This window comes from Bos taurus, chromosome 3 (genome assembly GCF_002263795.3).
Source record: "Bos taurus isolate L1 Dominette 01449 registration number 42190680 breed Hereford chromosome 3, ARS-UCD2.0, whole genome shotgun sequence".
Taxonomy (NCBI): domain Eukaryota; kingdom Metazoa; phylum Chordata; class Mammalia; order Artiodactyla; family Bovidae; genus Bos; species Bos taurus.
Window position 1 is genome coordinate 21,256,793 of NC_037330.1, and position 25,347 is coordinate 21,282,139.

The 25,347-nt window shown below is 43.0% G+C and overlaps 4 non-coding genes across 4 annotated transcripts; 2 read left to right on the forward strand and 2 right to left on the reverse strand.

The window, feature by feature from the left end:
* The first annotated feature begins 5,687 nt into the window (after positions 1-5,687).
* TRNAV-CAC (transfer RNA valine (anticodon CAC)) lies at positions 5,688-5,760 on the forward strand. The gene has a single exon. It is a non-coding gene; the product is annotated as a tRNA-Val (tRNA).
* Positions 5,761-8,391: 2,631 nt separating this feature from the next.
* On the forward strand, positions 8,392-8,464 carry TRNAV-AAC (transfer RNA valine (anticodon AAC)). The gene has a single exon. It is a non-coding gene; the product is annotated as a tRNA-Val (tRNA).
* A 6,446-nt stretch (positions 8,465-14,910) lies between these two features.
* On the reverse strand, positions 14,911-14,984 carry TRNAN-GUU (transfer RNA asparagine (anticodon GUU)). Its single transcript has one exon. It is a non-coding gene; the product is annotated as a tRNA-Asn (tRNA).
* Positions 14,985-19,242: 4,258 nt separating this feature from the next.
* Positions 19,243-19,314, reverse strand: TRNAH-GUG (transfer RNA histidin (anticodon GUG)). The gene has a single exon. It is a non-coding gene; the product is annotated as a tRNA-His (tRNA).
* Positions 19,315-25,347: the final 6,033 nt, after the last annotated feature.

A 25,347-nucleotide genomic window follows, 5' to 3' on the forward strand; every position in this document is an offset into this window, starting at 1 on the left:
CTCTTGTGTTTACAGTCATTTCCACCACCTCCCCCCCACCACCCCCACAATTATTTTTTTTGAAATTTTTCATACCTATGGAAAATTTGAAAGAATCATACAATGAACCTCTCTTCCGTTCATCTAAATACAACAATTAACATTCATTTGTTCCTTTTCTCTCTCTGCATTCACCCCCTCCCCAACACTTTCATATTGCTTCAATAAATGCAGATAAAAAGACCACCTCCAAATACTTCAGAATGTATTTCCTGGTATTAAGGACATCATTTACTAATACCAGGAAATGTAATCACAATACAATTCAATTGTCAAACCTTAGGACATTAATACTAACTCAATAATATCATCTAATATATGCTTCAGGTATAAATTTTACCAATGTTCAAAAATGTCATATCCATATAGATATATACATGGGTATGTATATAAATATAGATGCATTTAATATATGCATCTGTACTAAGTATATATATGAGTGAGAGATTTAGAATCAGGTGTGTGTGTTGTGGTACTGCTATCTCCCCCATTCCAATTAAAGTTTCTAAATTGCACTTTGGTTCTTATTACCTGGAACTTTCTCCTGATTTCTTTGCTTTTGTTGTTTCTGATGGCATTGAATTTCTGAGGAGGACAGGCTAATTATCTTGTTTAGTGTCCTACATTCTGATCAAACTAAACATTTTTAGAAAAATCAGCACATAGTATTTTTGCTTCCTACTACATCTTGTCAGGAAGCAAGTTGAAGAACAAAGCAACTAGATATTGTGATATCTTATATCAAAAATATTAAAGGAAATGCAGATTCTCCCAGCAAAGTTAGTCTGTGTTTTGGCTGCAGTAACCCTGGCTCCAATCTAAAAGTGCTGCATCTGGCATCTATCTGGACATGAAGTGACACATCCTTCAGTTTGCTTTTAATCTCAGCACCAAATGTGACCCTTATTTGCAGTCAAAGCAGGAAAATCTGCAACAAACAAACCTTGAGCTAGGCTACTGGGAACCTTGGACACGGCCCATGCTCAGAAACCACCCCTCAAAAGTGAAATGGCTCTCTCAAGGAGCCTTGTCTGAAGCTTCCATTAATGAAATGGTGCCGACACAGCCATGTTTTCTAGTTGAGGTATTTAAAATATTAGTGGGCTTCTGGTGAGGAAAGAGGATGAGCTTAGTGTGTTTAAAATATGCAAAGCAAAACCCTTACACCTGTCAGAATGAGTATTATCAAAAAGTCTACAAATAACAAAGGTAGTTGAGAAGGTGGAAAAAAGAGAACCATTGTACACTACTAGTGGAAATGTAAACTGATGCAACTATTGTAGAAACAGTGTGGAAGTTCCTCAACTGAAAATAGAACTACCATATAATCCAGCAATTCCACTCCTGGGCATAATCCAAAGAAGATGAAAACACTGATGGGGAGCACATGTATACCTGTAATGGATTCATTTTGATATTTGGCAAAACTAATACAATTACGTAAAGTTTAAAAATAAAATAAAATTAAAAAAAAAGAAAACACTGGTTCTAAAAGATATACATACATCTCAATATTCAAAGCAGCATTATTTTACAATTGTCAAGATATAAAAGCAATTCATGTCACTCAACAGATAAATGTATACACACACATACACACGTCACTATGGAATAGCTCTCAGCCTTAATAAAGAATGAAGTTTTGCCATTTCCTGGGTCTGAAGGGTATTACACTTAGAGAAATAAGTCAGAGAACTATATGAGACAGATACTGCATATTATCACTTATATGTGGAATCTAAACAATGAGATGAATGAATATGACAGAAACAGACTTTCATATTTGGAAAATGAACTAATGGTTACCAGGTATGAGAGGGAAGGCAGAAGGAGTAAAATAGGGATAGAGAATAAAGAAGTATATACTACTATATAAAATAAATAAGCTACAAGTATATGTTGTGTAGCACAGGGATTATAGCCAATATTCAAAGTTTTAGGTGGAGTATAATCTATTAAAATATTGAATCATGGAACTTCCCTGGTGGTCCAGTGGTTGAGACTTCACCTTCTAATGTAGGGGGGTGCAGGTTCAATAGCTCCTGTCAGGAGGCTAAGATCCCATTTTTTTGTGGCCAAAAAAATAAAATATAAAAAACAGAAGCAATATTGTTACAAATTCAATAAAGGCTTTAAAGATGATCCCCATTAAAAAAAAAGTCTTTAAAAAGTATTAAATCATTATGTTGTGCACTTGAAACTACTATAATATGTAATTCAACTACATGTCAATAAAAGTAATATTTATAAGTTCAGGGGGACTTTCCCAGTGGCCCAGTGGTTAAGAATACACCTTACAATGTAGGAGACTCAAGTTCAGTCCTTGGTCAGGGAATTAAGATCCTAAATGCTGCAGAGCAAATAAGATCATGCACTCTGGAGCCCATGCATCACTAGAGAGCCCATGGGTCACAAGGAAATAGCCCACTTGATGCAGCAAAGATCCTGTGTGCCACAGCTAAGACCTGCCACCCACAAATAAATAATACATTTTTAAATAAAAAAATCAAAGCTTAAAAATAACGTAAAATCATTAGGCTCAACATCATCTTCTTTATCCTCTGGATTATTTACTGACAACCACTGGCCTTTTTTTTTTTTTTCACTTTAGTCTTGCATCTTCTAGAACTTCACGCAAACAGAAGCATAGTATATGTATTCCTTGGTGTCCAGCTTCTTTGCACCATGTCTCTAAATTTTATCCATACTGTTGAGTATATCAGATACTCATTCCTTTTTTTGTTGTTCAGTGGTATTCCTTTGCTTGGATATACCAAGTTTCCTTACCCTTCACCTGATAATGGACATTCCAGTTTTTCCAGTCCTGGTTGTCGTGAATAAAGTTGCTTTGAACATTCTTTACACAGGAGATTTTGTGCATATTTGTTTCCCCTTCTCTTGGAAAAATATCTAGGTGAAGAATTACTCAAGCAAGGTATATGCTCAAGTTCATAAAACCCACCAAAGCATTTTCCAAAGCAGTTGTTATCAGTTTATATCCCCACCAATATTGTGTGAAAGTTGTGATTTTTTTTTACATCTTTGCCAAGATTGAGTGTTTTTTTGTTTTTTTAATTTTAGCCATGCTAGGAATAGTGGTCTCACACTGTGGTTTCAGTATTCATTTCTCTAATAGCTAATCATATAGAGCATACTTTTATGTGCTTTATTGGACATGAATATATCTTCCTTTCTGAACTATCTGCTCAAATCTATTATATCTTTTAATCAAGGCATAGAGGCCTGGGAAAAAAACTTCAGATATTCCCCTGAGAAAAACCTTTTGCACCCATATTGTTGAAATTCCTTAGTTTAATTTGCATCCTTAGTTGAAATTCTTTGTTCCCATCCTCCCAATGCTTAGAGTAAAAAATCCCCCATAGAGTTCTTTTTGATGCCAATATTTTACTCAAGCCCCATATTTAATTAGTTAGGAATGCACGTTCTCTTGTTTGTTAAGTCTGGACCTTGCTCTTCACAATCCTACCCTTTCCTGTTCTCTAAATGAGATTGGATAAAAGTGGAGACCAACCTAAATGAGACCCTCAGCTCCTTCAAGATCTTAGGTTCCAGACAATCTCAAGGTGGTGGGGTTAGCCTGTCCTTTGCACTTATTCCCTGGCTCTACCCTCAACTTCAGCTTTTTTCCAGGCCTGTCCTGGAAGCTCAGGGACACATCTGAGGCCTGTTTGGGCTGCTCCTCTGAGTCAGGAACCCCACACATCCCTGTTCAGCTGGCAGAGAAGCTTCAGGCAGTGCTTTTTGGGATTTGTCAGGATCCCCTTAGGTATAGGTGCCCAGGGGTCCAAGAACTGAGTCTGTGGTTCCCTTGGTGCCCTTAGCTGTTCCCAGTCCTATAGGGGAAAGGGCAACCACTCCCTTTATCCTGTCTAGAAGGGATGCCAAAGTGTCCTCCAAGGCAGGAAGAGAATGAATCCTGTTCTCTGAATGGGTGGGGAAAGAGGGAGATAGACCAAAGAGGGAAGGGAAGTATCAGGAAATTTCCTGATTAAGCTATTATGACATCTGCCTCACCTGGAACTGTCATTCCAGTCTCTGGTGTGGCTGACAGAGTCAATTCCTGTCCCATTTTGAGCCAAAGCAGAACAACACTGACCTTGACAACAGGATGTTCCTGTTCCTGCCTTGGGGGATAAGGGGTGAATTTTTTTAGTTTGAATAATTGAGGCAATTTATTATACGAAGAAAAGCTACTGCTAGGAACTTCCCTGGTGGTCCAGCAGTTAAGAATCCACCTGCCAGTGCAGGGGACATGGGTTCGATCCCTAATCTGGAAAGATCCCACATGCTGTCAGGCCCATAGCATGAAAGAGTAACCCGGCTGCCAGCAACTAGAGAAAGCCCCAGCACAGCAACGAAGACCCAGTGTAGCAATGAAAACCCAGAGCATCAATAAATAAATACCTGGGGGTTTTTTTGTTTTTTTTTTTTTAAGGAAAATCAACTGGTGGGGGAAAAAAGAATACCCCTCAACCAGCTTTTATTTTTAACTTCATGTCAAAAACTCCTTAAGAGGAAAAAACCTTAATATCTTTCAACAAAGGAAATGCTTTCTGCTCATGGTCTTTTGCTATGTGGAAAACGTGGGAACTTTTCAGATACTACCTTTCTCTGAAAACTGACTCTTCCTCATTGTTAAAATCCCCACTTCATGACCTGCTAAGCAGGAAAATTAAGCAGGCAAATAAAACGAAGTTTAATTTCTAATAGTTGAAATTAAACTGCCCTTTTGAAAATAATCTCAGAAAAGAGGGAGAGATCCTGTGACCTGAAATCTGCACTGACTTTTCCAGGATCTTCAGGCAGGTCGAGAGCCCCTAGCGGTTCTTGAACAGTCTGGTGGCCAGAGCTTCAACTGAATTCAGTATAGGCCTAGAAAGTTTGATCGGCCTGCGTTGATGTTCCGTGCCAAAGAGCCAAAAGCCCTAAAGCAGAGCCTCTGTTACAATACCTGCTAAAACGTGAAAATGGGATTAAACAACAGGACTCTAAAAGTCGACTGGCATACACCACAGCTGCAGGACCGGGGCTCCCACAGTCCCACCCCCAGGACTCTGCGGGGAGGGTAGGGGGAAGCGCAGCGGGGAAAGGGCTTGCGAGGAAGGAGCCCGCGGGTCAGGCGCTTCGAAGCAGAGGGAGGGCGAGAAGAGCAAGTCCTCCGGCTCCCGGGTGGGTTCGAAACATCGATCATTTCCGAGAGCGCCGAAAAGGCCGACTGAACAGGGTGGCGCCGGCGCTGGTCCACAGCACGGGAGGAGCGGCGTTTACACTGCTGGGCAACCGGGTCACCCGGGTCTCAAACAAAGCCAAACCACCCATCCCCACTCCTGTGGCTTCCTGGAGCTGAAGCGTCCACAGAGGCGACCCCCGCCCTCAGGTGCATAGCAGCACAACTGGAGACTCTGCACTGGGTGTGGGATCCGGAAGCCAGACTCTGGGGTGCCCGAGGGGCCCGGTTTCGGGGGAGGGAAGGAGCCCTAAAGCAGAGGCTCTTGGGAGCCGCAGTCTCCTCGCCTGAGACTGGTGGTTCCAGGTTCATTCTTCAATTTGAAAGACTGGTGACCAAGAGAGTGCCGGTAGGACTTGAGGTTTCGGTGGACATAGAGTCAAGCTCCCACACAGCCATCGTTTCTGTAGTGTAGTGGTTATCACGTTCGCCTCACACGCGAAAGGTCCCCGGTTCGAAACCGGGCAGGAACACAGTTGCTGTTTTCCTGAGATTTACATTCCCATTCAAGAAACTAAAAAGGGGGGCAGAAGGTGTGGCAGTAGTGGGTTCTCTTAAATTTTCCTTGGCCCAAGAAACATGGGAGGAGTTCCTTGCCTCCTGAAAGCCCCATCGGCCCTAGAATCAGCCCTGGTTTCTCCGCTCTGAGTCACACTGTAGACCAAGCCATAGTCAGTGAATCCAAGGAGGGCACAGGACAAGAGTGACTTCAGGATGCCTTTACCTTCTGAAATCCCCGCACCTTCTCATCTGGGGCCTAAATAGTCTCTACCGCTGGCACCTACTATGTCTCTGAAAACCAAGAAGTTTATTCCTTGTGAAGACTTGGCTTTCCCTCACCCCAGCACACGTGAGAGACACCGAATTTGAGTCACAGAACAAAAGAACGAATTCAACTCTACACCGCCGGCTGGAGCCAAAGACGCAGGATGAAGAGCGTCAGGCTCTGCGGATTGAGGAAAAGCAACCGGTCCTCGTGCCACTATCAGGAGAGGCCAAGAAGTTCATTGGAAGGAGGTCAGAGATCAGGGAGTAGATGGACCCGCTCATCACCCACTGAGAGCCAAGTGGCCCATGCTTGACAAGGAAACATGTTTAGAAGGAGAGCGTTACCTCTCACCAACCCTGGATTCCAGGTCTTCCCCCATGATCTGCCGCGCCTGCCCTGTCTGCACCTTGGATGACACCAACTTCCTTGGGCTCAGACCAAGAGTAGTATCTGACGCAAGGCTTTCCTCAGACCCCACATACAGTTGGGACTTCGTGTTTGCTTCTCGGTCCATGTGGACTTTGGTCTACACAGGCCCTCTTGTTCTAGACTCTGGATTTGTGTAAACGACTTTCCTGATAAAGGCGGGAAATCAGTGGAACGCTCGGCTCCCTCACCCTGAAGCTCGGATGAGGATGGTGGGGGCGTTGGGTGGCCGTTGGGCTCAGTGCTGGGCGGCTTCCCTCTTCTGGGCCCGGCCTCATGGGCAGGGGCAGGGCCCGGTCCCCTCAGCGCGCTCGCCTCGCAGGCTCAGGAGCCCCGCGCCTTCCCTTGCGGCTGCAGGGAGCCATGTGTCTGTGGTCCCTCGGGTGCCTGTTGTCCCTCCACCCCGTCCGGGAAACGACCACCGCCCCCTGGTCCAGTCGACGTGAGACGGCAACGCCGCCGCCGGAGGCGACAGAAAGTTGGCGAATCCGTTCCTCTGGCTGGACTTGGAAGGTGAAAACTAGGACCTGCAGGGGAGGAAAACAGGGGAAAGCTCATGAAATGTCCTGATCTAAAGCTGTTTTGAAGTCCGCCTCTTTGGGGACTCAGGCTCCAGCGCTGGTGAGGATGCTGCCGCGCGGTCGCACCCTCGATTGCACTCGGAGTCCACGCGGAACCAGGCGGAGCCCCGCGACCTGGGGGCCGGTGCGCACGCGGCCCGCGCCTTCCCCGGAGTAGGAGCCCCTGACCGGAAGAAAACGCGGTGACCGCCGCACCAAGAAAATGAGAAAACCACTGCCGGAGAAAACGGCACATGCACCTCCAAACTTGTTACCCTTCTAAAGGAAACCAGAGACAGACAGACAACTTTGCATTAAAGTCTTTCAGCAAAAAGAAACTCTGCCCGCTTGTGAGGTGAACACGAAAACCCCTCCCGACAACTGTTTTCCGGAAAACCGCCTTTATCTCTCTCTCCTCCTAGGTTAAAATTCGAGCTCCAAGACCTGTTGGAAAATATTATAAAAGGCAAATAAAAGGCGTTTCAGACATTGTAAAAGGGAAAACAAAGCTGTCCTTCAAGCAGAATCTCAAGCACAGTGAGGGATGAATCACCACGAGATCTGTGTGGACAGAGCCTGGCTCCTCAGCGGCCTTATGCAGAGACTGACTGCAAGCAAACTCAGTACAGGCTGGGAGGCCCGACCCGCGTTCATGTTCGGTATTTCCAAACAGACAAAAGACCTGAGCCGTCAGCCTTTGCTGCGCTTCCTGCTAAAACGTGAAAATGTGACGAAAGTCTTGGACTTAAACTTGATGACTAGAATAAGCTACAGAGGCAGGAACCTGAGGAATCACCTTTCCCAGGGATGACGCTGGAGAAGCGAGGTTGCGAAAGGGCTGCGACGAAAGAGCGCGAGGGTCAGGCGCATCAGAACAGAGGGGAGGGCGGGTCTTCGGATTCCCGGGTGGCTTTAAAGCATGGATCATTTCCGAAAGCGGAGCCCACTGACCGCCGGCGCCGTGAAAAAGGCCACCGAGGCGAGGGTCTGCAGCCCGTAAGGGGCTGTGTCCTTGTTGCTGGGCATCGAGGTGGTCTGGGTCTGAGAGGCACCTAAAGCCCCAGGCTCCTTCGGCTTCCGGGAACTGGGGAGTCAGCGAGGGCGACCCCTCCTTTCCGGTGCGTAGCTGTACTCTAGTTGCAGGATCCCGAGGTTAAAACTGTCGGGGATCCCCGGGGGCCTCGCTTCAGGAGAAGCGAGGAGCCCTAAAGCAGAGCCTTTCAGAAGCCACAGTCTCCTTATCTAAGGGATAGCCTCTTCCAGGATCCTCTTCCTTTGAAAATTTCTGATGGCCCTTGTGGTCAAACATAGAATTCTTGGGTATGTCATTAGAACTATATAGCCGTGTGGTTTCCGTAGTGTAGTGGTTATCACGTTCGCCTAACACGCGAAAGGTCCCCGGTTCGAAACCGGGCGGAAACAACCTTACTTTTTCCCAGAGTTTTATACATTTTAAACGCAAAAAAGAAGTCAGCGGCGTGGAGTGAGAGACCTCGAAAGCAACTGCATTTTCCATCCCCAGTAAACAGGAGTTCCGTGACAGCCTGAAAGCTTGCTCCGCACTACAAACCAAGCCTCCTTTGTCTGAGTCACTGTGGACACCAGGGCACAACCAGCTACTCCAAGGAGGGCACAGAACAAAACCTTTACCTCCGGAAATCCCCTCAGCTCCTCTGGCGCCTACATTTCCTCTACACCCTGACACATATTATGGCTCTGAAAACCAAGAAGTTCATCCGTCTGAAGCACACTTGGCTTTTTCCCACCTCAGCACCCTTGGTTTGCATGAAAGAACAATAGAAACCGAACTGACTCTTCACTGGGGGCTGGAGCCAAAGACTGGTAGAAAAGAACTCCGCTCAACTGAGCTGTCCGGGCATGAAAAGGTGCCCAAACACGTGCCATTAGGAGGAGAGGCACCTGAGCCAGGTCAGAGATCAGGAAGTAGAGCGATCCATCCATCACCCTGTGAGAGCCAGTCAGCACCTGACTCATAAGGACAGCAGAGGTTCAGAAGGAGAGCTTGACCTTGGCTCTGATGCACACAGCGCTAAAGCTAGACCAGGATGGAACCCAGCCTGTTACCTTTCAGCCTGGCCCCAGAGCCCAAAATATGGCCCAGGAGAGGAGAGGGGAAGGGTAATGAACAGCCGGGCAGGAGCCGGGAGACTTGCGCAGCTTTGTTCAGCCCTGGGCCGCTGGGAATCGCCCCCTTTTCTGCTCTCAGCATCTATGGAATATAATATTTACTTTAGTTTTTACGTGGAGATGCTAAATAAGACACTTTGTGAGGTTCCCTGGTGGTCTAGTGGCTAGGATTTGGGGCTTTCACCACCACAGACTGGGTTTGATTCCTTTTTGCTGGCATTCTGATTTGTAGTTTGTATTGATTCCACTGTGTCTGTGTTCATTCCACTCTGTCCCTCCCCAAAATAAGGTACTGATACAGCTTCTAGGTTGAGAATTCCAGTGGATAACACCCAAGGAGTTTTTTGTTGAAATTTCTCACTGAAATGTAATTCTGAAGAAGAAAAAACCAAAAAGTTTAGTTTCACTTTATCATAGAAACAAATTAGTATGTGCCTAGTATGCTAGTATAATAATTCAAGTTGATAATAAGGATAAATCTCAAATATTTTAACACTATAGAAAATTATAATAATTGATGTGTGATCATACAGAAAATGTTGTACTTCTAGAGAAGACTCCTTGTATGCATCACACCAGTTTAGTAATTTAGGTCTAAAAACTACTTTGTTTTCCAAATATTGTAATAATATGGAAAATATTGGTAGCATAGTATTCTAGTTTGCACAAGTCTTGGGTTTATTTTCTCTTCCAAATTCTAATAACACTGTACTGCCTAAATTTTCTATACTGGTTTTACTTGTTTATCAAAATTTTTTTAATCCAATAAATATTTATATCTATGAAATTTAAAACTATGTGTTCCAGTAAATTAAGTATACCATATATGCTAAATAGAGATTGATATTATAATTCTAGAAATCATAGTCACTTAATTATTCTACTTACAATTTGGCGTATCATTTACTGTATGATTCCAACATACATTTCTCTATGTCAGATCAACTTTTGATGTTAAGGTCTATTTTATCTTTGAAGTCTTTGACTGATATTAAATTGATTGATGTGTGATCTTTGCCTGTATAATGTATAACTGAGATAGAAATGAGAACCGCTGTTTTACTTCAATGCTGCCTCCTATATTTCTAGATTATAGAATGGCCATATGTGAACAGGTTAAGAGGAGGCTCAGGTACCTTTTATAAGGAGGTTAGTGACTGTGTCCATCAATGTCACTGTAAGAATTGTGGAACACATGGAATGTCTGCTCCAGGAAGTGAGGTGCTATCACTGAAAGCCTGCTGTTTCCTTAAAGTCCTTGTTTATGTAATAATACTTAAAAAAAAAAAAAAAGATTTTTAGTTCTTGGTTTCCTGCCTTCTACATCTGAAGTCATCCATCTTACTGTTATCATCTTCATTGTGCTTCTCTTATCTCCATCACTGCTAGAACCCTAGGCCGAGATGAGCAGATTAGCCTGGAAAAAACACACTGCCAGGAACCAGTTCTGCTCCTACTATACTGTCCCCTTTTGATCCTCCAGATGTGGACTCACCAGGGCAGAGACCTTGAGTTGACTCAAAATGCAGCATTTCTCTCCCCCTCCCCCCACAGCAGGGCCTGGCATCTAATAATTGCCTGAGTAGTGCTCAGTGATTAAAAGCAATCTAGTGCAATGGTGAAAGGAAAGATGAAAAGGAGAAGAAATTGGGTTGATTTGGGGAGACCTAGAGTATGAGGGACAGAGAATGACAGACAGACAAAGATACTCACAGAGAGTAGAGAGAATCTCCAAGAGTTAGGTTTACTTTGTGAGACCCTAAGAGCTCATGGTCATAGCAAACACTGCATCATTTCTCTCCCCGGGGGAGGCGGAACTAAAAAGCCTAAACTGAGCGCCGAAGAATTGATGCTTTTGAACTGTGGTGTTGGAGAAGACTCTTGAGAGTCCCTTGGACTGCAAGGAGATCCTACCAGTCCATTCTGAAGGAGATCAGCCCTGGGATTTCTTTGGAAGGAATGATGCTAAAGCTGAAACTCCAGTACTTTGGCCACCTCATGCGAAGAGTTGACTCTTTGGAAAAGACTCTGATGCTGGGAGGGATTGGGGGCAGGAGGAGAAGGGGACGACAGAGGATGAGATGGCTGGATGGCATCACCGACTCGATGGACGTGAGTCTGAGTTAACTCCAGGAGTTGGTGATGGACAGGGAGACCTGGCGTGCTGCAATTCATGGGGTCACAAAGAGTCAGACACGACTGAGTGACTGAACTGAACTGAACTGAACTGAAGAGCTCATGAGTGCTCATGAGATTCAACAGAAGAACTCAGGGAAGGTCGACTAATAACTCTTGGTACCAGGTCTGCACAAGATGGATTGTCAGGTGCAGAATCCTATTGGTCCCAACAATTGTCTCAAATGGGATAATTTTTGCAGAAACAGCCAAACACTGTCAAGGAATCACATAGAGACAGTGATTGGCATGTTAAGGTAGGCTTAAATAAGAGGTCAGCCAGTTATTAAATGTGCACATCCAGATGGCAAAAATATATTCATGAAGAAAAGGGAAGAATAAATGTCTGAGACCAATGTTTTCCCCCTCTTATCAGTAAATTTAGTGTGAAGCAATTCGGAGTCACTCTGATCAGTCTTCTCTGGACTTGAATAAGTAGGTCACCACCGAATTAATTAGAGTTATTGGAAGGCTTTCTAGAAACATCTTGGAAGTTTAGCTGCTGAACATATGCAGCAGGGTGATGTCCACTTGGACTTTTGTTGTACCTCTAACTTAGTTGAATCAGGAGGGTACCACTTCCCTTGTTAGAGTATCTTATAGACATATCTCATGTTTGTCATGATGACAAGATATGAAGAAAAAATCTGTTTCATGGAGTTGGAAAAATGGGAATACAAATTGGCACACCTGCTATTGAAATCAAACTAAGAACACTTAAAATCCCTTCAGCTTCTTACAAAGGTGGAGTGAAAAAATCAGATTTACCCTCCAGCCTGAAATCAGATCTCACTCTCCCCTTCTTGCTCGCTCCAAAAGGAAAAATAAAGGAAATTATATAATATCAGTTTCTAGAAACAGAAAATCAGGCAAAAGGGGACAGCGGCCTCTGAGAGATGAGAAATAAGGTGAGTCCTGCCATTGGCCCATGTTAATGCTTTCAGAGAGTGTCCAGGTTGGGCAAGAGAAGGGGGATTCAAGACCAACTCTTTGGATTGTTGAGTTTTGCTGAGTTTTGCTGGAGAGCAAGGCAGCCAGGGTTCAGAGAACAAAGGTCCAGTGATGAGAAAGCGATCCAGTGATACAAAAAAGCCTCCCGTAAGTAGTAAGCAGAGTTCTGACAAGAGTAGGCTTGTGGAGAAATGCCTCAGACAAAGAAAAGAAATTTTGAACAAGATCATAGAACAGTGCTTAAAGTTCATCTAGGATAGACGATTGTACACACTGTTGCCAGTCAGACTGGACTTCTGATATAACTCATGAACCTTGGAGAAGACCACAGCTCTAGAATAGTCAGCCCTTGAATGATCTACCAAAAAAATCATGAAGCAAAATCCAAAGAGATCAAACTGTTTACAAGTCACTTAACTGTACCCCAAAACAAAACTCAAGGTAATTCATAGAAATACCAGAATACTAGTACTAATACCAAAAAACTAGCCAGAAGGGAAATTTTGATGCTGTCCAGCATCCAAACAACAAAATGCCAGGCATGCAAAGAGGCAGGAAAATATGATGCAAAAGAAAGAATATAATTAAGCAATCAAAACTGAGCCAGAATTGACATGATGTAAAACTCTGTAGAGAGGACTTTAAACAACTACCATGACTATGTTACATATGATCAAAAAGTTCATTAGAAATGTGGAACACAAAAATGGCATAAAAGCAAACTTTAGAGATGAAAATTATAACATCTGTGAGTCAACGACAGACTAGACATTGTAGGAAAAGGTTAGGGAATACTAAGCCTTGAACAACTGAAAACATCCAAAATGAAATGCCAGTAATTAAAAAAAAAAAGAACATAGCACCACTGGAAGGTAGAGCAACTTTAAAAGGCCTAATATAGGAGTGGTTGGAGTCTCTGAAAATCCAGGAGAAATTTTTTGAAGAAAGAAAACTTGAGGAAACACAATAGAAAATACTCCAATCATAATGAAAGTTATGAACCCACCAATCAAAAGAGCCAAATGAACTGTGAGCACAAGAAACAGGAAGAAAACCATGCCCAGTCCCATTATAATTAAACTGCTCTAATCCACTGAAAATGAAAAAACAAAACAAAACAAAAAACACACAATGCAGCCAGACAGAAAAGACACAGCACATTCTGAAAACAAAAATAAAGTTTGTGTCAGATTTCTCATCAAAAGAAATGGAAGTGAGAAATCAGTGAAGCAACATTTTTAAAGGACTGAGAGTGGAAAAAGTCAGGGTGGAAGTCTATGCTTGCTGCTGCTGCTGCTGCTAAGTCACTTCAGTCGTGTCCGACTCTGTGTGACCCCATGGACCGCAGCCCAACCAGGCTTCTCCATCCATGGGATTTTCCAGGCAAGAGTACTGGAGTGGGGTGCCATTGCCTTCTCCAGTCTATGCTTACTCCCTGCCAAAAAAAAAAACAAAAACCTGAAATATAAGTTGAATGATGACATTTATAGACATACACAGGCTGAAAGATTTCATTACCAGCATATTCACACAGCAAGAGAAGTTAAAGGAATCCTTCAGGAAGGAAGGGAACTCACATCAGATGGAATTCCTGATGGACACCAAGGAAATGAAAGAAAAGAGACATGGCATATGCATGGGAAAATATGTGCTTTTTTATTATCAATTAAATCTCTTAAAAAATACGGAACAATTTAAGGAAAAGTAACAACCTTGAATTTGGGGGTCATAACATATGCAAAGTAAAATACCAGACAACAAAAGCATAAGGGCGGGCAGGCGAGAAATGTGAGGAGGTGTCCCTCCCTGGAAGGCAGACTGCACTGAATTACAGATGTATGTATGCTGTCACACCTAAAACAATTGCTGAAATAACAAGATATTTATAACCAATAAGTCAACAAAGACAAGAAAAAGGAATCACATACAAAACCATGTAAAGGCTGCTGCTGCTGCTGCTAAGTCACTTCAGTCGTGTCCGACTCTGTGCAACCCCATAGACGGCAGCCCACCAGGCTCCCCCGTCCCTGGGATTCTCCAGGCAAGAACACTGGAGTGGGTTGCCATTTCCTTCTCCAATGCATGAAAGTGAAAAGTGAAAGTGAAGTCGCTCAGTCGTGTCCGACTCTTGGCGACCCCATGGACTTCAGCCTACCAGGCTCCTCCGTCCATGGGATTTTCCAGGCAAGAGACTGGAGTGGGATGCCATTGCCTTCTCCAGTGTAAAGGCTGCGATAGAGTAATTACTCTTCCAGGATTCTACCCTGTCCTCATGTGTACAAGAATGATAACTGTCAGAGGAAAAGCATAGAACCAAACCGCAGAAGTACATGGAAGGGGTTAAATAGAAACTACAACAGTGGGAAAACTTCATTGGTAAAAGGAGTTTACAGGGTAAAGAAGATAAGCCTACTCTTTCATGAATTACAGGATTCCCAGTGACCTGCTTTTTCCTCCAGAGAGGGTGAAGGAATGTCCTTGTGTGTATGTGTGTGTGTGTACAAGACACAGAGGGCAGTTGGGTAGTGGGTTTGGGAGAGGATGCGCGAACTAGAAACAATCGTTCATTATTTACTTTCTAAAAGAGTGACACGCGTCCCTGGGTGGGCTCGAACCACCAACCTTTCGGTTAACAGCCGAACGCGCTCACCGATTGCGCCACAGAGACACAAGAGGACACTGGTCTTTAGTCTCACCGAAAGCAAGCCTAACTACCAAGCTAGGCGGAGCCACCTGTCTCTCACATGACAGTAGCTTCTGCTCCAAGCCTCGGACAACCATGGAAAAGGAGTCCACTCCGCGCGTTGGATCCCGTGGGGAAGCCGGGCGATGCCGAAGGCAGAAGGGCAGCCGAGCGTCTCCGCCCCTCCTTGCTCCTCTCCCGTTTCAGATGCAGCGCCGGGAGACGCCCCGAGCCTGAGCCGAGGGGGACCCGAGGGAAGCTGAACATCCGGTGGGCTCAGTGATGGCTCCTTGTTTGCTACGCCTTTACTCAACCACCTGCGCCGCTGGGCAGCGGTTTAGTAGGTGAGATCCGTGTGGCCGCAGCTGGAAAGAGATCAGATCCCAAGAGGAAGAGTGAAAAGCAGGGAGAACAAAAAAAAGGCATGAATGAAACAAAGAGACCTCCCAGAAAGCCTGTGAGGAGATTGGGACCAGATCCTGAGAGAGAAAAATTACTTTTATAAAGTAGCAAAATAGGGAGGGAGAATCGGAGAAAACATCAAAGAGAGAAAAGCACGAACTTCTGTAAGTGTGCATGAACAAAACAGCAAAAACAGTGTGGTACATTTATGTGGAGACCTGTCTGTGCAGTTAGGACTGCAGTCATACAGGTCTGTGGTGCATTGTGCTTGTATAGCGTAAGTGCTGCATTGTAGCGGCAGCAACCTCGGCTCCGATCCAGGCTATAGCAAGGTAGTGTCTATAACCTGTCTTTCCATTTGCCTTTTTTCTTTTTTTTAGTTGACTTATAGTTGATTTACAATGTTCTGTTAGTTTCAGGTGTACAACAAAGTGATTCAGTTATACATACATACATGTCTATTTTTTTTCAGATTCATTTTCCTTGTACATTACTACAAAATATTGAGGATAGTTCCCTGTGCTATACAGTAGGTCCTTGTTGGTTATCTATTTTATATATAGCATGTGTATATGTTAATCCCAAACTCCTAATTTATCCCTCCCTCTTTTTCCCTTTAGTAACCATAATGTTTTCTAAGTCTGCAGGGCCATCTGTTTTGTATATAAGTTCGTTTGTATCATTTTTGGTTTTGTGTCTTATATTCCTCATATAAGCAATATCATATGAAATTTGTCTTTGGCTTACTTCAGTTAGTGTGACAATCTCTAGGTCCATTCATGTTGCTGCAGTTGGCATTATTTCATTCTTTTTTACATCTAAGTACTATTCCAACTCTTTGCTTTTAATTCCAGCACCAGCTATGTCCCTTAGCAGTGGTGGGAGAGCAGAGTTTGCCGCTGGCCTTGCAGTGATATACAGTGAGACGAGGAGTAAATCCCAAAGTGCACAAATCTATTGGTCAAAGCAAAACCTAGGACGATTACCTGTCTCACTGTTAAGCAGAACACAGCCTCAAAGTTGAAATATCACCTCTCAAGAAGACTTGTCTATAGTTTGCACTAATAAAATAACATGGTCATTGCTGGCTTTTTCTGGTAGAGCTATTTCTTTTTTGCTTTGGTTTTAAATTTATTTTTTTTATTTTTAATTGAAGGATAATTGCTTTACAATATTGTGTTGGTTTCTGCCATACATCAACAGGAATCAGTCATAGGTATACATATGTCTGATTGATCACTCTTGATCCTCCCTCAAGTTTCCTCAGTACCATCTTTCTAGATTCCATATATATGTGTTCATATACAGTATTTGTTTTTCTCTTACTGAGAGTGAAGATATTTCTGACATCAGTGAGGGCTTTATTTACACTAAAGGAGAACAAGGATTTAATGGCTTTACAATAAATACAAACTAGTCCTCACAGTCTACCTACAACTTGTCTCCAGTCACCATTCACTGATTTTTATGGAAACCGTAAATCATTGAACTATATTTTACATAGTGTAAAAAGTACACACCTTTAGTTCATAGGCAGTTTGCTGACTTTGGGCAAATGTAGTCATCACCTGAATCAAGTTATAGAAGATTCCCACCATCCTAGAAAGTCATTTGAGCCCCATTTCAAGGCAATCCCTACACTAGATCGATTGCTAATTATTATTGTGAGGTCTCTTGCAATAATGTACTGTTGCTTGCTCTTGAAATTCAGATGAATGAATGTACATTTTTTGGTAACTTCTATTTCATGCAAAATTTTGTTCACTAAATACATTCATATTATTATGCATATCACATTAATTTTGGTATTATTGGAGTAATTCCGGTGGGGATTTTCTGGTGTTAATTGGTGTTCTTGATGAATATTCTTAGTGTTTTGATGAATATTCCATAACAGACTTTTTGTGTACGTGTACATCCACAGAAGTTCCGCAGTTGCTGGGTCATGAAGTCAAAGATTAACTTTAACTTTATTAGAAATTGCCAACAGTCTTCCAAAATGATGTCAAACCAACTACTACAGATGCAATTGCTCCAAATTTGTCAGCATTTGATAAATGAATTATTTTAAATATAGTCATGCTGGAGGGCAGAGAAGGCAATGGCATCCCACTCCAGTACTCTTGCCTGGAAAATCCCATGGATGGAGGACCCTGGTAGGCTGCAGTCCATGGGGTCGCGAAGAGTTGGACACAACTGAGCTTCACTTTCACTTTTCACTTTCATGCACTGGAGGAGGCAATGGCAACCCACTCCAGTGTTCTTGCCTGGAGAATCCCAGGGATGGGGGAGCCTGGTGGGCTGCCATCTCTGGGGTCGCACACAGTTGGACACGACTGAAGTGGCTTAGCAGCAACAGCAGCAGCAGTATGCTGGAGGGTGTGTAATGATATCTCCTTATAGTATTACTGTTTATTTCCCTAATGAGTAAAATTATCAAGAATATTTTGTTACAACTCCTGGTCATTAAAATATCTACCTTTGTGATCCAGGAAGACCCTGGCTTAGGTTTCCCAGGAAAAGAAAAAGCAGTGCTGTGATCTATCCCCATGGTGCAGACGGATCCTCCAAAGTATCTCTGGTAGACAGAGACCCAAGTTAGAGTTGTTCCCAGAGGCCACTGTCTCACATTCAATGACTGGCCCAGCAAAAGCAGATGCTGCCGCCCTCCCAGGTTTTTGTCATCTCCCCCCACTGACATCTCACTTGTCAGTTGAGCAGGGTGGAATATATTTTTAAAATATTCTCTTTCAATCTATAAATTCACATTCATTTCCCTGAGTAATTGGAATTTCCAATTTGTCTCACTACCACAAGGAAAAACCTGTTATTGGTGACATAAGCAGACAGTTCCTGTAAAAATCAACACCAGAATATCAATGCTCAGGCCTGGGGCATCTCCGGGTGATCCAGTTACATGCCCTGACTCTCCAGTTGCTGCTGTTTGGAATCCCTGTGGTCTCTACCAGGCAGTGGGCACGTTTTCCCTTTTCTCTTGGACACTTGCTCAGAAGACCTGTTAGGACAAATGTTATGTCCATTGTAGGGCAAGAGGTGAGAGAGGGAGTGGGGGTGGTAGATGAGGGGTGGGGGGGTGTGGACCAAGCCTGCAGAGGCAGCAGTGGAAGAGACAGCACAGTGACTGTGGGTGTGTGTGGGTCTGGAAGAGCTGCTGAAAGGCAGTCAGTCTGGGGGGTGAGCGTATGTGCTCTGCCTGTGTGGGGAGGAGCAGGAAGACTGGGAGATCTTTGCTAGAATTACTTTGCAGAGAGGGATTTGGTAAGGGTGGAGGGGAGGAGGGTGGCCCTGAAGAAAGATGGTGGCTCATGGGGTACCTAGCAGCAGAGATACCGTGATCTTGAAAGGGCTTAAACCAGGGCAAAGCCTTGTCCATTGCCTTCGTGTGGTGCTGAATTCTGTGATTTTCTTACTACTGGGAAACTCGACTTCAGAATTTCTGCTTGATGATCTCTAGATAGTAAAATGTGTATATTCATTTAGGTGAGTTTGAAGAAAGGACAAGCTTAAACTGTGGAGTGGCCATCAGAATAGATTAGAGTAGCAAGGGATGGATAGGCATTACCCGGAAAATGTATCAAAGGGCCTCATCCATGTATCAAAGTGTATCATCCACACTTGGCTAATAAAAATTTTCTACATCTTGATCCTGGTAATTATTTCACATCAAATAGCTGTTCATTTGTGCATCTTGTTCTGTGATTACACACCTTAATAACTTCCTTTTTGGATAGAATTGGCGGTCACATTTCAGAGAACCCAGTGTAGACCATTACGGCGTTTAAGAAAAGAAAAAAACAAGGAGATGCCAGGTGCAACCTAATGCCGTGACTCGGATTCGAACCGAGGTTGCTGCGGCCACAACGCAGAGTACTAACCACTATACGATCACGGCGCGCCACACTCAAAGCTACAACAATGAGTTTTGATCTGTGTTATTTGACTTAAAATGATTCCAATCACTGCGCTGCTTTATTCTTGGAAACTGTAGGTATTCTTTTTCTCTCCTGCATCTCCAATGCCTGCTTTCCCTCTCTTCCTATCAATCCTGATACTGGATGAGAAAACGAAACCAAACCGAAAACCAATTCTCACCTCCCCAGATCTGGCACGCTCTTTCTAGGAAGTCTGGTTGTCTTCGTTCCCACCTCGCCAGCTTCTTTCCTGGCTCTTCGCGTTTGTCCCTTGCCGACCTTGCCCACCCCCTGGTTCCAGCTCTTGCCCCACCAACTGCGGCCGGTCAGAGCGAGGGCAGCGCCGGTTGCGCAGACGGCCGGGTGAAGGCGGAGCAAAGAAATGAAAGAACCATTACGAGACCAGCAGGCGTTCAGCTTCCCTTGGGCCCCCTCGGCTCAGGCCCGGAGCATCTCCGGGGCGCTGCTTCTGCGGCGAGGACGCTCGGCTGCACTTCTGCCTTCTGAATCGCCCGACGCCCGGCTTGCTCACGGCTTCTCCTGTTGTCCGAGGCTTGGATCCGGCGCCGCTCTCCAGGGAAAAGCGGGTGGCTCCGCCTGGCGTGGAAGGAGTGATCGCTCATCCATGGGGATGAGAAGAACCTGATGTACGCCTATCTCTGTGGCGGAATCGGTTCGCGCGTTTGGTTGCTAAGCAAAAGATTTGGTGGTTGAAACCTACACAGGGACGCCTTGCCTGTGCGCACCTGTAAGTACTCAAAGGCTTAGTGGTTGTTTCTACTCCTCGCATCCTTTCCGGGAAAGGCCAAAAAAGCCTCTTCTACAATCATCCTCCAGCTCCGAGAATGAGTGCAACTGTATCTCTTCACGTTCCTCCTTCACTGTGCATGTTATAAACCCCATAACTCACCGTTGTTTTTAAAAATTTGTCCCATATTTCCAAAGAGATTTAAATTAAAAATCTTGTATTTTTTCCCAGGCAGATGCTGTCTCTCTTTTCCTTCATCCCTGTGTGTACATCTAGATTTCCACCTGGTGGTGTTCTTCCTGGAGGGCTACTGTAACATTACTTGAAATGTGGGTCTGTTGGTGATGAAGACTTTCACCATTTGTATGTCTGTAAAGCCATGAAATTTCCTTGGAAGGAAAGTTATGACCAACCTAGATAGCATATTCAAAAGCAGACACATTACTTTGCCAACAAAGGTCCATCTAGTCAAGGCTATGGTTTTTCCAGTGGTCATGTATGGATGTAAGAGTTGGACTGCGAAGAAAGCTGAGCACCGAAGAATTGATGCTTTTGACCTGTGGTGTTGGAGAAGACTCTTGAGAGTCCCTTGGACTGCAAGGAGATCCTACCAGTCCATTCTGAAGGAGATCAGCCCTGGGATTTCTTTGGAAGGAATGATGCTAAAGCTGAAACTCCAGTACTTTGGCCACCTCATGCGAAGAGTTGACTCATTGGAAAAGACCCTGATGCTGGGAGGGATTGGGGGCAGGAGGAGAAGGGGATGACAGAGGATGAGATGGCTGGATGGCATCACCGACTCGATGGACATGAGTCTGGGTGAACTCCGGGAGCTGGTGATGGACAGGGAGGCCTGGCGTGCTGTGATTCATGGGGTCACAAACAGTTGGACACGACTGAGTGATTGAACTGAACTGAAAGGTCATTATTCACCTTCATTTTGAAAGACTTTTGGGAGTGGGTAGTGATAGAATTCCACCTTGACTTTTTAGGCTTCAGTCCTTTAAAGAGGTTGCTCCACTGTCTTATTACTTCTATGCTTCTTTCTTTTTAAAATTGTTGTTGAATGTGTTACAATATTGTTTCTGTTTCTTTTCTTTTTTTCTTTTGCCACGAGGCATGTGGGATCTTAGCTCCCCAACCAGGGATCCAACCCACAACAAGCACCATCAAGGAAGTTCCTCACTTACATGCTTATGATGAGAAACCTGATATCTTTATTTTTGCTTCTGTAGATACTGGTCTTTTTCCTCTGGTCTCTTGGGGATTGTATTCTTTTTCAAAGGCTTTGAGCACTTTAATTATGATGTGACTAGACATGGTTTTTTCATACTGTTGTGCTCATTTATTTTGTTCATTTGGCTCCCTGGATCGGTGGGCTTATAATCTTTACTACAATTGGAATTATCTGACATTGTTCCTCCAAAAACTATTTCTTGTCCCTGGGTATTTTCAGAAACATTAACCACCTATGTATCATTTCTTTTAATGTTGCCCTACCATTAAGTGACACTGTTTTCATTAAAACTATTCTATTTTGGCATGAGTTTCCTTTTGGAAACAACTGTCCTTGACTTTGTGTTCCCTAATTTTGCTTTTTTTTTTTTTTTTGCAATGTCTAATCTGCTGTTCAATTGTCTTGGATGTTATAGTTTTCATCTCTGACATTTGATTTTTGGCCATTTCTGTATATTCCACGGTTCTAGTTAACTTTTGAGACATATGCACACAGTCACAATAACTGTTTAAAGTCTTCTCTGCTGATTTTTATATTGTGTCGGTTCTGGTTCAGTTTTGGTTGATTAATTGATTCATTCATTCATTAGGAGACTTCCTCCCTATCTGTTGTTTTCCTGCCTCTTTGCATGACTGTCATTCTTTGGTAGGAGGCCAGACATGATCAAAATTTCCCTTTCTGGACACTGGCTATTTTGATATTTTTATAAATCTTCTTGAGTTTTACTCTGGGGTACAGTTGAGTGACTTGTAAATGGTTAGATTCCTTTGGATCTTGTTTTCCTGATTTTTTTAGGTAGGTCAGTCTTGTGCTAATTATTCCCATCACTGTAAAAAGTTTCCTGACCAATGGTCAATGAACTACAAGTAGTCCAGTCTGTCTGGGGGGATCATACAGTGTCTGTCCTGTATGAGCACCAGGCATTGTTCCAGGATCTTTTTAAAAGTTTCTTTCCTTGGTCACAGGTACTTTCCTCATAACGATACCCTAATCATTACTCTGCTGAGTACTTGAGTGAAACCCTTTCATATCCCTGGATTCTTTCTCTCTCCCCCACTCACTCTTTCTCTTATCACTGGACCTTTTTTTTTTTAATATTTCTTTCTTATTATTTACTTTTATTGGCGAATAGTTGCTTTATGATGTTATGTTAGTTTCTACCATACAGCAAAGGGAGTCAGCTATACATATACACATATCCCCTCTTTTTAGGACTTCCTTTCCATTTGTGTAGCCACAGAACGTCAAGAGTTTCCTATACTACACATTGAATTCTCATTAGGTATCTATTTTATACATAGTATCAATAGTATATATACGTAAATTCCAATCTTCCAATACTAGCCCCCCTTTACCCTTTGATACCCAAACATGTATTTTCTACATCTGTGTCTCTACTTCTGCTTTGCAAATAAGGATCACTGGATCTTTGTCCTGTGAACTCTAGATGCCTTACTCTCCACCAAGATTCAGCTTCATTTTCACAGTCCAAGGAGTTGACCTCAAATCCCTCTCCTGGTGCCCAGCCTGGGAAGTCTCTGAAAGCAGTAAGCTGGGCCCAGTGGCAGAACTCATCTTGTTTATTTCTCATCTCTCAAGGCTTCTGTCCTTTGCTGCCTGATTTTCAGTGTCTTGGAAACCAGTATTTCATGTATTTTTTATTTTTTTTCCTTTGGGAGTAGCGAAAAGGGGGAGAGTGAGATTTAGGCAGGAGGATTTAAATCAGATTTAAATCTGATTCCTGACACTGAACCTTTGCCAGAAACTGAAGGCATCTCTTTATGTTCTTAATTTTATTCAATAGTTGTACTAATTTATATTCCAATGTATTTTTCCAACTCAAAGAATGAGTCTTTTTCTTCATGGTCTTGCCATCACAACAAACTTTCTATATATGAATCTATTTTTCTGATAAGGGGAGTAGTGACCTACTGACTCAGCTTAATGGGAGGTACAATGGAAGGACAATGTGGGCATTACCCAGAGATAGTATATTGCACATGTTCAGCAGCTAAACTTCCAAGATGTTTGGAAAGTATTTCAATACCTATAATTGTTTTCAGTGGTGACCTACATAATTGAGTCCAATGAAAACCAGTCAGAATAACTCTGGAAAGCTTCTTGCAGAGCAGCTTATTGATTAAAGAGAAAACAAAACAAAATCCACTGGTCCCAGACATGTATTCTCTTCCCTCTCCTTTATAAGTTGCATTTTTGCTTTGGTGGGATGCACACAATCTAATGAGGGGGTCTCCCTCCAATATCATTTGCATGGCCATGACTGTCTTCATAAGACACCTTGACAGTACATGGCTAAATCTGCAAAAATTATCTTACTTGAGACAAATTGTTGCAACTGACAGAATCCTGCACCTGATGATACATCTTGTGCAAAACTGGATCCTTATAGAGTTATTGGTTCACCTTCCGATTCCTCTGTTGAAGTGCATGAGGAAACAGGAGCTCTTTGGATTTTCTGTACTCAATCTAGGATGTCTCTGGGTTCTAGGACATTTCTCTCTGCCTCTCTTTCTCTCCCTCTTGGAGTGTGTGCCCTTCTGTTTCTCTCTGTCCCTTATACTCTAAGCTGCTGTGGATATTGCTCACTTTCTCTCCTCCTTGTCAGTTTTCTGGGACTGTACATTAGGATTCCTTTAATAAGCAAGCACTTACTAGGTGCTCACCAGGTACCAGGCCCCTCTCCAGGAAAACCACTGTATCAGGGGCAAAGTCAAGGTCCCAATTCTTGCTGCACCCATACTGGGAGGCATCAAAAGAAGAATATCACACACACACACACACACACACACACAATCACAGTGAGAGCACAATCTGTCATGTCCTTTCCAGGTTCATCCATCTTCCAGGGCCTAAGGGCCCCAGCAGTGAGTAAAATAAGAATTTCATAGCATGTGAAAATGGTTGACTTGAGATCTACAAGGCAAGTAACCAAGAATTGAGATTTAAATACAGTCTCTTAATCTGTTAACCTATGACCATTCTATAATCTATAAAAATATGAGGAAGCATTATATTAAAACAGTATTTTATTATTTCTACCTTAATTAGAAGTTTTTCAGACAAAGATTATACATTAATTAAACCAATGTAACATCAGTCAAAGAACTTAAAGTTAACAATAGATCTTACAATCACAAATTGAGCTGAACTGTAACAGAGAAATGCAAATTGGAATCACATATTAGATGATACTTAAAACACTTACCCCTAAATTTTAAGTGGAATAATTAAGGCAATATGATTTCTAAAATTATAAGACTCAATCTTCATTGCAAAGATATTATGTGGTATATTTAATATACTGGACACATAATTTTAAATTTTATAAATGTAAATACTTTTTGGAATTCAAATTTGCTTAAGGGAAACTAAAACCAACATAGGAAATTTAAGTACCTCACTTTCATGAGGATTTTGAATAGAAAATAAATCTAAGACTTGTAAAAACTAGAATACTATGCCACCAATATTTTCCACATTGTTAGAAAATCTGAAAGTCAACATGAAGTAGTCTTTAGACCGAAATTATGAAACCAGTATGATGCATACAAGGAGTCATCTCTGGTATTATACACGACAAACATTTTCTATGCAATTAATTATACACCAATTATTAGAATTCTCTAGAGTGTTAACAGTATTTTGATATTCATCCTTATTATCAACTTGCTTTTTTTTTTCTTGTACCTAGGATGGAGAGCACTAATTTATCTAAAGCTAAGCCTTTTTTATATTCCTGAGTTACATTTCAGCAAAACAGAAGGTTCAAGGAAAAGAAAACAAACCCACATGGTTTCTATCCACTGAAATCCTGGAAATAGAAGGTGGATCACTACCCCACTTTGGAGAGAGGCAGCATATGTGTGGTAAAGCAGGATGCCTCTGTGCTTGAATTCAGACTGGACCTGAGACTGGGTCAAGGCCAGAACAACACAAGACTAAGCATTATTATCCTGGGGCAGCACCCCACCAGACAGCAATCACACAATAGTTTTGGAACGCTCTTGA